The 12,412-nt window shown below is 39.9% G+C and overlaps 1 pseudogene; it reads left to right on the forward strand.

Annotated features, from left to right (window-relative positions):
• The first annotated feature begins 601 nt into the window (after positions 1-601).
• On the forward strand, positions 602-8,703 carry LOC118553731 (pantetheine hydrolase VNN2-like; annotated as a pseudogene).
• Positions 8,704-12,412: the final 3,709 nt, after the last annotated feature.

Here is a 12,412-nt window from a genome sequence, read left to right on the forward strand (position 1 = left end):
GGACCTGCTCCCTGGCTGCAAACTGCCAAGTTCTCAATGGGTCCTCACAGGGTAGAAGGGGCAGGGAAGCTCTCTGGGGTCTTTTATAAGAGCAGGCATCCCACTGGTGAGGACCTCACCCTCATGACTTAACCTCCTCCCAAAGGCTCCACCTCCAAATATCATCACACTGGAGACCAGGATTCAACCTATGAATTTGTGGGGGGCGGGGGCGGTGAAGGACACAGACTTTCAGTCTATAGCACCAACCAAGAGAATTTTTTAAAGTTCCTGTTGGTGAATGCAATGGACTTTTGGCAGAGTTGGATCAGAATGCAAGTTAACAATCTGGGGGCACCTGGGTGGCTCAGTCGGTTAAGCGTCTGCCTTTGGCTCAGGTCATGATCCCAGGATCCTGGGATGGAGTTCCACATTGGGCTCCTTGCTCAGCGGGGAGCCTGCTTCTCCCTCTGCCTGCCCCTCCCTCTGCTTGTGCTCTCTCACTCTCTCTCTCAAATAAATAAATAAAATCTTTTTAAAAAAAGAAAGTTAACAATCTGCAAAGAAAATCAACAAGAGAGCCCGTTACTGCTTTTCTTTTGAGGAAGTGGGGGCCCTCGGTATGGGAGCATGCTACCTGCTCTCTGCAGCGCAGCATCCCACGGTCCTAAACTTCTGCGGGCAGAAAGCAGCGGGGCAGGTTGAACCACATGAAATTGCCCTTGCTGTAGGTCAAAAACAGTTAGTTAGTGGCAACTTCCTGTGGCATAGCTCTGTCCATCCAGCAGGCATTCAAGGAGCCCTGGACTATCATGCATCATTATTATCTGACCCTCTCTTGGCTTCGGTTGCATCAACCGTCTGAAGAGGTGAGTGCCCACACAAGTGAAGAGCCAGAGGAGGGCTGGTTAAAGTTCCCACTGGCTCTGCTCAAGTTCAGGCTGGTTCTGCTCAAGCTGCCATTTTCTTTCACAGAGGCTGATTCAAACAGTCTTGCAAAGGACACGTGCGAGAATCCAGTGCGGGGGCAGGACGGCAACGTTGTTCTTTCTCACCATATTCTTTTGGAGGGTACAGTATCTTCTTCTTCTTCTTCTTCCTCTTCCTTTTTTTTTTTTTTTTTTTTTTGGAATACAGTATCAAGAGAAAGTAGTTTTAAGAGAAGGGCCTGATTTTTCTGTTTCTTGCTTTCTCTCTGTTGGGTCATCCTTGCTGTCTTTGAGGAAATGCTGTCAATAATTGTACGTGCTATTTCCAACACTTTATTTCTTAACTCACTGATTATCATTTCCTATCCGGGAGAGAGCTCAGACCCGGAGGTCCCGTAGCTTGTGTAAGAGCCTGGAGCTGCTCCTTGCCCTCCCGTGGCTGAGTTCCGTGGCTCCTGGGCTGTGCAGCCACCACCCCGCGGATGTGCACCTGCCTTGCGGGGCGGGGCGGAGCGTGCTTTCCGGCCCGTTCCCTCCCCAGCAGTTCCCCAGCAAGTACCCCAAGTAGACTAGATTCGTTTAACTGAACAACAGTAGTTTTGCAAACTTAACGAATAATAGTAAGCAGTCAGGATCATTACATGACTCAATTGTCGCTCCTTCTTGTTAATTATTGTGATCCCATCATAATCTTACAGAGGACTTTGTTGTGTCTTTGCCTCTCAGAGTAACCTTGTGAAGGTGATAGAGCGGGTGTGATTACTTCAACTCCTAGGTGAGTGATAGAGGTTCAAAGAAGGCGAGTGCAAAGCAGAAACCACATCTATTCTTCTACCTTACTACCCAAGTAAAACCTACCCCAGTTGAACACTGTTCTAAGAGACAATCAGATGCACAATTAGAAACAAATATTTGAGCTATGATCCTTTTTATAGTGACTCTTTGACCAAATAATTTTGAATCAATTGTAACTTTTCACCCTTGTAACTAAATCCATTAATCACAAAATGGTAAATTATCAAGTAGGCACTAGTCATGGTAAATTATGATTCATCAATGCTCCCTGTGACAAGGTAACATTTTATAACTGAGCTAAACTGAAGAAGTTAAGCCTTACTTAATCGATCACTTTTATGAACATGAAAATCTAAACTCTGCAAGTTCTAAGTTTTTTTGTTTGTTAGTTGTTTGTTTTAGTGCAAAAAGGTAAGTTTTTATTAAAGCGCTGGGACAGGACCCTTGGCAGGAAGAGCTGCCTGAAAGTTCTGTCTTGAATTGAATTCTAAAGACTTAAAACAGTATCAACTGCCTCTGTAGCAAATGGTTGTAAAGATGATCCCCCTTTTCTTTATATCGTAAGGATCTTTCTATATTTAAATTGCTGTTTTCCATGCCTTTACTTCTGTTACTCACATCTCAATTTCAATGAGACAATTTTGAAATGCTGCAGAGAAAAAAGGGAACTTGGTCACCATCTTGACTTCACATCAGAAGCCATTGCCCCTTTCTCCCTCCAGCCAGAAACCCTATTTAACACCATCTCTCTCTTACAGCCACAAAGAGAAGAAAATCATCCAGGAAACTTGGGGACGCTAAGACAAGAAAGACAGATATGGCTGTTTCTGCTCCTACCCTCAAAAAGAAAAGACTGTGGATCTTCTTCACCAGCTTACCTGACTGCTTCCAAGCAAAAGAGATAATGAAGTATCATTAATTGGTGAGTTAAGTCACATGAAAGTAGGTCATGATCTAAATAATTCTTGGAGAGATGGAAAAGCTTGAGAGTCCTGAAGGTGGTCATCTTACTTTATTTTTTTAAAAGATTTATTTATTTATTTTAGTGTGGGGGAAGGAGGGGCAGATGGAGAGGGAAAGAGAGAATCTCAAGCAGACTCCCCACTGAGCGTGGACGACACGGGGCTCCATCTTACAACCCAGAGATCATGACCTGGCTGAAATCAAGAGTTCAACACTTAACCGATTGAGCCACCCAGGTGCTCCAAGGTGGTCACTTTAAATTGGGTTCTTTAAAAGGCTCCGATGTTCAGACACTTGGATGCAGACGTTAAATCAGAGTACAGACACATGCATGATATCTTAGATATAAGGGGAAGATTCTGGAATCAAGAGTGAGAATTTGCACACCCTCCTCTAAGTTACTCTGCTTCTCTGTGCCTCAGATTCCTGTCTTATAAAGTGTGAGCATTTTGTTTATATGCTCTCTAAAAGCACTCATAATCTCTAGGAATAGGTTGTATTATACCAATGACCTATATTAATATAATAACTATATACAAACTATATATATATGGTATAATCACTTACTAATAATTGATTGTACAATCTGCTACAAATTCATAAAAATATCTATCCCCTCACATTTTCCACTAAAGGGCTTGACTCTTTTCTCAAGTTCTATATGATACAGGTAAGAAGTCATTCTTAAATAGAAAATTCTATTCAAAGCAGAAAATATGAGCAGACATGTTTATAGCCCTTAGAACTTTCCTTCACCCAGAACTTTATCTCAGTATGAAGGAAAACACAGAATAATTTTATTTGCTTGTTGCTACTCTACTGTCTCAAAGTATTTGAATGACTTTGACTAAAAGGCCCAAATTAACAACAACAACAACAACAAACCTAAAAAAACAACTAGAAAAATCTCTTGTATGGTAGGATTGGGATCAGGGAAGGGAGAACATGGATGTCCTAGGAAGGCATCGGAGGTCACATAATGTATGTGTATTCTTAAAACTCTTTTATATGATTAATTTGTCTTTAGCAAAATGAAAGTTATATCTTATCAGGGTTATGATAGAGATTATCTTTATGATCACCAGCCTGAGATACTTCTTCCTTGTATCTACTTCTGAAGGAAGGAGGGAAGGGAAGAAGGAAGGAGGGAAGGAGAGAAGGAAGGAAGGGAGGGAGGGAGGAAGGGAGGAAGGAAGGAAAGAAGGGAGGAAGGAAGGAAGGAAGGAAAGAAGGGAGGAAGGAAGGGAGGGAGGGAGAAGTAAGCTTAGTTCCCTGAGGGCTGGGGCTGGCTAAGCAATGGCCTTGATTTCTTCGCTGGCCTGACAGCAGAGAGCAGCACCTCACAATCAGTGCTTTGGGCACTAAGGATTCAGCAGTGAATAAACTAGGCACAAAATCATGCTTTTATGGAGCACACATTCTTAGTCTTTAATAGGTAAGTCAGTGTCAATTTGGGTGAACTTCGTTCCTGATATTATACTGTAGTACATTTTCCTAGCAGCAAATATTTTAAAATCATCCTCCTCTTCTAAAAATAGACATGATGTAAATCATGTAACAGAACAGAAAAAAATCGTTAGTTTTTGTAATTTAATAAATGAGATGTTTATTGTATTATGATGTTCCTCATGAGAGTTAATTTAGTTATTTTCTTTCTATCAGTAAAAGGGTACAACTGTATTATATTTGAATTTTGTTTTTTTTGGAATTTGATATCAAATCTTACCAATAGTACATGTTTACAATCCTTGTAATCCTTTCTGGTTGTATTCATTGAACTGCAATATTTTTTTCCACAAAAGTGGTCAGGCATAATATTCATAAGATTATAAAATAAGACCCCGCTAGCTGGCAGTAAGTTTTATGTTATATAAATGCTTCCCTCTCTATAAATACTAAATTAATGGTACTTTCACTTTTAGAACTCACTAGACCTTGGCCACGATCACTTTCTCTCTTCAAATCTCTGTGTCAATTTTTGCCCTAGTCACTCTGCACGTCAGTGCTCTGGGTACTTTTAGAGCTGCAGTATATGAACATGCTGTTATATTGCCAAATAAAACAGAAACACTTGTGGGACGCCTGGTGGCTCAGCCAGTTAAATGTCCGACTCTTGATTTTGGCTCAGGTCCTGAGAGTGAGCCCTCTGTTGGGCTCTGTGCTCAGTGGGGAGTCTGCTTGAGATTCTCTCTCTCCCTCTGCCCCTCCCACCCCCTGCCAAATAAATAAATAAATAGATAAATAAATAAATAAATAAAATCTGAAAACAACAACAACACAGAAACACTTGTTCTTCAGGACAACGTCCTACTCCTTATGAACAAGAGTATAGATTTCTAGAGGGAGTGATTAATCAGGCAGCTGGGCAGGTATTCTTTTTATTTCTGCTAATCATAATTTATGGGATGGGAAGGAGCGCTAGTAGAAGACTGGAGCGTTGAATTGTCTATGTTACGTATGAAGAAATAACTTTGATTTCACTTGTTTCAAACAGAATGCTCAAATTATTGTGACTCCAGAAGATGTACTTTATGGATGGAAATTTACCAGGGAAACCATTTTTCCTTATCTGGAGGATATTCCAGGACCCCAGGTGCATTGGATTCCATGCTGAGACCCCCAACAGATATTTTAACTATACTCGTTGTTTGTGCAAAAATGCTGTAATTCCCTAAAATGTGCATGTTCACCACAGCAAAAATGATAAATCCTGAACTATCACATATGTGGCATATGATATTGTTATATCTACCTTGGCATTTATTTAAAAAAATTGTGCTTAGATACCATTTAACAATCATTTATGATTGAATAGCTTTATTAAATTTGGAGAAAATATGTGAACAAGATATTAATGGCTAGGATTAGAAGCTAAGTGGAAGAGAATCTCATGAAGTCAAATAATAAATTAATTTCTGAAGTGGACAGTGGGCTGTGTTTGGGAAATATTCCAAGGTCTCCACTGAAGGTACCATACTTCAATCTCAGGGAGACTTTCTGTTCCAGAATCTAATTCCTAGAAAGAAAGACCTCACTATGTCTATTCTTGTGAATCATAAGACCTTATGCTTTAAAACTTTGTGTTTTCCTTGGCTCATAAAGCTAATTTTTCAGAGGAAAAATAATCTAGAAACTTTCTAATATAAAATATTTGGTACATGTAAGTGCATATTGGCACACTCTCTCTCTCCTGTCAAATCCTCTCTTACTCTCTCATACTTTCATGCTTCTGTCATTTTTTTTGTTTTGATGGAGGATTATGAATACCATACTTTTTAAAGCATACCTGATTATTCTGACATTTATATAAGGGTTATTAGGAAACAGCTTTTCTTAGCTCTAGAGAGACACAAAGAAGAAAATATTGGGTGACGTGATGGTAGACAGCTAATTTTCCCATCCTTCTTGTCCTGAGTTGATGCTCTCTATGACGTTTGTAAATTTTCTTTTGTGCCAGAAAAGAGGTCAATAGCTGGATGGTCTTCCTGTATAGAAGTTTTGAGAATTGGGACAACTCATTTATTTCACAACTCATGGTGGGACTGAGTTCTGGATTTCCGGTTAAAAACAACATATGTTGTAAATTTATGGACTAGTCAAAGATCACAGCAGCTATGGAAACTAGTGAAGGTTGGGGGAAAGATTTTTACATACGGTTAGTAAAGAGCTCTGTCACAGCCCACAGTAGAAAGAATGAATTTTTACAGAAAATGGGGCTTGCATCATCACCCAAGATAGTCCACATTTAATTCACTTACCTTTTCATTCATTCAGTCATTATTTATTGAACACCTATGACGTGCCAGATACTATTGCAGAAATAGGAGATGTAGCACTTAATAAAATGAAGTTTATGCCCCCCCCACCATGGCTTATGAATATTTAGTGAGAGAAGATAGAGGTAAATAAACTCACTTATTATATAGAATTTTGTATGGTGATCCGAATGGATATGTTTTAGATGTCAAGGTGACAGGGTTTGTTGCCAGACCGTGGGAGGATGAGAGAAAGACAAGCATCAGGAGAGACTCCCGTTTTTGGCTTGAGCAACCGGAGACATGGACTTGCCATTTACAGATATAGACAGCACTGAAGGAACAGTGCGTCTGGGATGCAAATTAGGAAACCAACTTTGTGCATCTTAAGTGAGAGCTGCCCTTTAGACATCCAAGTGGAGGTGTCAACCTGGCAATTACATATACAAGTCTGGCATGAAAGGACAAAATCAGGACTGGAGATAGAAACCCAAGAGTCTGAGCACATAGATGATTTTTTAGCACCATAAAGGTTGACCTATGGAGTAAGTTACAGAAGAGAAGAGATCTAAGGCTTGAATTCTAGGAAATTCCAATGTTTAGACTCAGGAGAGGTGAGGAGCATGAGAAGAGCAGCCAGTGAGAAGGGGAATGTGAGAGAGTGGGGTCCAATAAGCAAGGTGAAGTGTTTCCAGGAAAGGGTGTAATTAACTGTGTCAAGTGCTACAGATAAGAATGATCAAGTAAGATGTGGAGCTCATCGTTGGCATTATTAGTAAGAGCTGTCAGGTGGGAAGCTGATTGGAGAGCTTCCAGAGAGAATCAGAGAGGACAAACTGGAAACAGCAAGATGGACAACCCCTTCCAGAAGTTTTGCTGTAAGAGGGAGGTGAGAAAATATTTAGAGGGGCCTGTGGGTTCAAGAGAGGTTTTTAATTTATTTTTTTAAAGATGGGAAGTACTAGAGCATATTTATGTGTCGATGGAAAGATCCAGTGGAGAGGAGACAATCAACGATGCAGGGGAGTGAATAAGGAATTGCCAGAGCAGGGGCCCCTGGGTGACTCAGTCAGTTAAACGTCTGCCTTCGGCTCAGGTCATGATCCCAGGGTCCTGGGATCGAGCCCCGCATCAGGCTCCCTGCTTGGTGGGAAGCCTGCTTCTCCCTCTCCCACTCCCTCTGCTTGCCTCTCCACCTCCTTGTGCTCTGTCAAATAAATAAAATCTTTAAAAAAATTTAAAGAAAAAAAGGAATTGCCAGAGCAATAGCTATGATGTGGAAAAAATTCATCAAGTTTAGTTTGTGGCTTTTAATTATGTTCTTTTTCATGAATAGTTTTTATATTGACTTGTAAATTGACTTACACTTAGATTCTTGCTATTGTTTGTTTCTGAATGAAGTGGATAAAATACATTTTTAGGTGAAAATGTCTCCTTAAGAATTGAGATGTAATTGACATGAAACGTTGTATAAGTTTAAGGTGTACAGTGTGTTGATTTGATACTATATATTGCAATATGATGACCACCATAGTGGTAGCTAACACTGCTGTCACTTCACATAATTACTATTTCTTTTTTGGGGTGAGAACAATTAAGATCTAGTCTCTTAGCAACTTTAAGTTCATAATAGAGTATTGTTAACTATAATCACTATGCTATACATCAGATCTTCGGGACGTATTTATTTGCTAGTTGCAAGTTTATACCTTTAAACAGTATCCCCAATTCCTCCTTCTCCTGAGCCCCTGGTAATCACTAATCTATTCTTTTTTTTTTATGAGTTCAGCTTTTCTAGATTCCACATATAAGTGATTATCACCCAGTATTTCTCTGTCTCTGTCTAACTTAACTGAAATGCCTTAATTAAAATTTCATTTGTCTGGGTGGCTCAGTTGGTTAAGTGTCTGCCTTCGGCTCAGGTCACGATCCCAGGGTCCCAGGATCGAGTCCTGGGATTGAGTCCTGCATCAGACTCCCTGCTCGGCAGGGAGTCTGTTTGTCCCTTCCCCCCTGCTTGTGCTCTCTCTCCCTCTCAAATAAATAAATAGAATCTTTAAAAAAAGAAAAAAGAAAAAAATTTCTTTTAGATTTGGTCCCACACCAGTACAAGCAAGACTCAGCTACCTGGTCAAGAACAACACTATGTCTTGGCAAATATTGCTGACAAAAAGCCATGCAGTTCCTAGGACTCCACATAGCCTCCTAATGGCTGTTATCAATACAATACTACTGTGGTGTATAATACAGGGGGAATACTGGTGGCACATTGCCATAGGTAAGAGGGAGGGAGTATATAAAACAGAGGCTGTTATGAGAGTGGTCAATGCTGTATTTAAGAGTTTGATCTTCATTCCCTAAATACGATGTTACTAGAGATTTTTTTTAAGTGAGCAATTTAAAAAATGGCATTTTAGCAAAAAAAAATGATCTGGAAAAAATGTAGGTGTTGTAATAGTGCAGGATTGAGTTTTTTTTGTATATAAAAAAACAGGTAGTTTTAATATTGATACAAAAGATTATAGGTGAGGGACGCCTGAGTGGCTCAGTCGGTTAAGCGTCTGCCTTCGGCTCAGGTCATGATCCCGGAGTCCTGGGATCGAGTCCCGCATTGGGCTCCCTGCTCTGCAGGGAGCCTGCTTCTCCCTCTGCCTCTGCCTCTCTCTCTCTCTGTCTCTCATGAATAAATGAATAAAATCTTTAAAAAAAAAAAAAAGAAAAAAGATTATAGGTGATTGTTATCTGGATACCACTTAATATCAAAAAGATACAAAGATGTTTCTAAACTGTATGAATCAGTTTCATAGAAGTTAAATTCCCTATTATTTATTAAATCACAAAAATCATCTTTCTCTTTATTTTCTACACCAGTTAATTTAATTACCCTCTTAAAGGTTTAAGGTTCAATCATAACATTTTTATTTTAAAGTCTGAGTTGAAAGACTAAAATAACCTTATGCCAATGAACTATTGGGACTTCATCAAGATAAAAAGCTTTTGCATAGCAAAGGAAACAGTCAACAAAACCAAGACAACCAACAGAATGGGAGAAGATATTTGCAAATGACATATCAGATAAAGGGCTAGTATCCAAAATCTATAAAGAACTTATCAAACTCAACACCCAAAGAACAAATAATCCAATCAAGAAATAGGCAGAAGACATGAACAGACATTTTTCCAAAGAAGACATCTAAATGACCAACAGACACATGAAAAAAGTGCTCAACATCACTCGGCATCAGGGAAATCCAAATTAAAACCTCAATGAGATACCATCTCACACCAGTCAGAATGGCTAAAATTAACAAGTCAGGAAATGACGATGTTGGCAAGGATGTGGAGAAAGGGGAACCTCCTACACTGTTGGTGGGAATGCAAGCTGGTGCAGGCACTCTGGAAAACAGTATGGAGGTTCCTCAAAAAGTTGAAAATAGAGCTACCCTATGACCTAGCAATTGCACTACTGAGTATTTACCCCAAAGATACAAATGTAGTGATCCGAAGGGGTACATGCATCCCAATGTTTATAGCAGCAATGTCCACAATAGCTAAACTATGGAAAAAGCTAAGATGTCCATCAACAGATGAATGGATAAAGAAGATGTGGTATGTATATATACAATGGAATATTATGCAGCCATCAAAAAAATCCCAAAATCTTGCCATTTGCAATGACATGGATGGAACTAGAGCGTATTATGCTAAATGAAATAAGTCAAGTATCATATGATCTCATTGATATGAGGAATTCTTTTTTTTTTTAAGATTTTATTTATTTATTTGACAGAGAGGGAGACAGCGAGAGAGGGAACACAAGCAGGGGAAGTGGGAGAGGGAGAAGCAGGCTGCCCGCTGAGCGGGGAGCCCAATGTGGGGCTCGATCCCAGGACCCTGGGATCATGACCTGAGCTGAAGGCAGATGCTTAACAACTGAGCCACCCAGGCGCCCTGATATGAGGAATTCTTAATCTCAGCAAACAAACTGGCGGTTGCTGGAGTGGTGGGGGGGTGGGAGGGATGGGGTGGTTGAGTGATGGACAGTGGGGAGGGTATGTGCTATGGTGAGTGCTGTGAATTGTGTAAGACTGATGAATCACAGACCTGTACCTCTGAAACAAATAATACATTATATGTTTAAAAAAAAAAGATAGTAGGAAGGGAAAAATGAAGGGGGGGAATCGGAGGGGGAGATGAACCATGAGAGACTATGGATTCTGAGAAACAAACTGAGGGTTTTAGAGGGGAGGGGGGTGGGGGGATGGGTTAGCCCAGTGGTGGGTATTAAGGAGGGCATGTATTGAATGGAGCACTGGGTGTTATACACAAACAATGAATCATGGAACACTACATCAAAAACTAATGATATAATGTATGGTGACTAACATAACATAATAAAAAAATAATAAAACAACCTTATGCCATAATTTTACACTAAGTGGGGTAGGGAGAGAGCCTAGCCTTTTAAATGGAGATGTGATGTGCGTGTCAGTGGGCATGATCCTCTTCCTCCCCCATATTTTTCTTAAGCATCTTAAACTGTAGCCTCAAAATCTTCTGAGTGGTGAAATTATCTCTGGGAAGTTCCAGTTAAAATATAAATATCAGTCAAGAGGAGTGATATTAAGGCAATGATTTTCAAATGTTTTGATCCCTATTAGAAAAAAAATTTTAACATGAGCCCTCAATATATATATATATCTTATTTATAAGTATTTATAAGTAAAACACATAGCTTTCAAAAAGTTTTCTCTATAGCTTTGTGGGTTTTGACTATTTCTTTTCATATATAATTAAACTTTCATGTTCTCCTCAAAAATGTGTCTCAGACTAGGAATAGAAATGTTAGCTCTTTAATTTTCTTGTTTTTGAGATTATATTTGCATTATTAGTATCATTTTAAATGCACTGTCTTCGCAAGAATCATTTTAAGCTATTCTTCTATTCTGTAAGTGTTAATTAATTATCCAGTAGCCTCGCTGGTCAGTCCACTGAGCCAGGCCCGAGTAAACTGCAGGATGGCACTGTGCACTGAATGTGGGCGAACTAGTGAGGAATCTGTGCTCATCCTGTGCAAACTGAGGGGCTCTTACTCTCCCCTCGGGGTACCTTGGAGACCATTTGTGACCCATGACCTTTGACATATGGACCTAATAAGAGTACCTTTGGGGGCACCTGGGTGGCTCCGTCGGTAAAGCGTCTGCCTTCGGCTCAGGTCATGATCCCAGAGTCCTGGGATGGAGCCCCACGTCAGGCTTCCTGCTCAGCAGGGAGCCTGCTTCTCCCTCTCCCACTCCCCCTTCTTGTGTTCCCTCTCTCGCTGCCTCTCTCTGTCAAATAAATAAATTCTTTACCGAAAAAAGAGTATCTTTGTCAATCAATTCTTTAAAATGCTAGTAGATATCAATTTCTTTTTAAATTTTTTATATGGAAAATAAATGTAGAGAGAAATTTTAATAGTCTTATTCCCAAGCTTTGGCATTTCCTATTTTGCAGACCATTTTATTAAACTGTTGACCCTGATTATTATGTTAGACTAAGTTAGTTTTTCAAGTTTACCTAAAAGAAATCAAGGAGAACTGAAAAAAACATTCATTTTCAACAGCGACTTTGAACGTTAGGTAAGAGTCTAAAATTTCTTTGGATGGAACATGGTAAAGAGGGAAGTGGCATCCCTAATCTGGTTAACAGATGCTTATTGTGCAGAATAACATGCACTATTCTTTGAATCCCTGATACCTAGAAACAAAAAAGCTTCTTCAGCTTTCAAGAAGCTCATAGTCTTTGGGATTTATGGGAAGGTATTTGGCTCCTAATTGGGGGGAGGGAGTAGGGATAAAGACACACACACACACACACATACACACACACACAGGAGTGGAGGGGGCCGGGGGGGGGAGATAGGACAGAAACAGAGACAGAAAGAAACTGCATTTGTCCATGTTTTCCTTGGAAATTTACTTCCAATCACCAGATTCATACACTTCCCGT

Source organism: Halichoerus grypus, chromosome 9, assembly GCF_964656455.1.
Source record: "Halichoerus grypus chromosome 9, mHalGry1.hap1.1, whole genome shotgun sequence".
Taxonomy (NCBI): Eukaryota; Metazoa; Chordata; class Mammalia; order Carnivora; family Phocidae; genus Halichoerus; species Halichoerus grypus.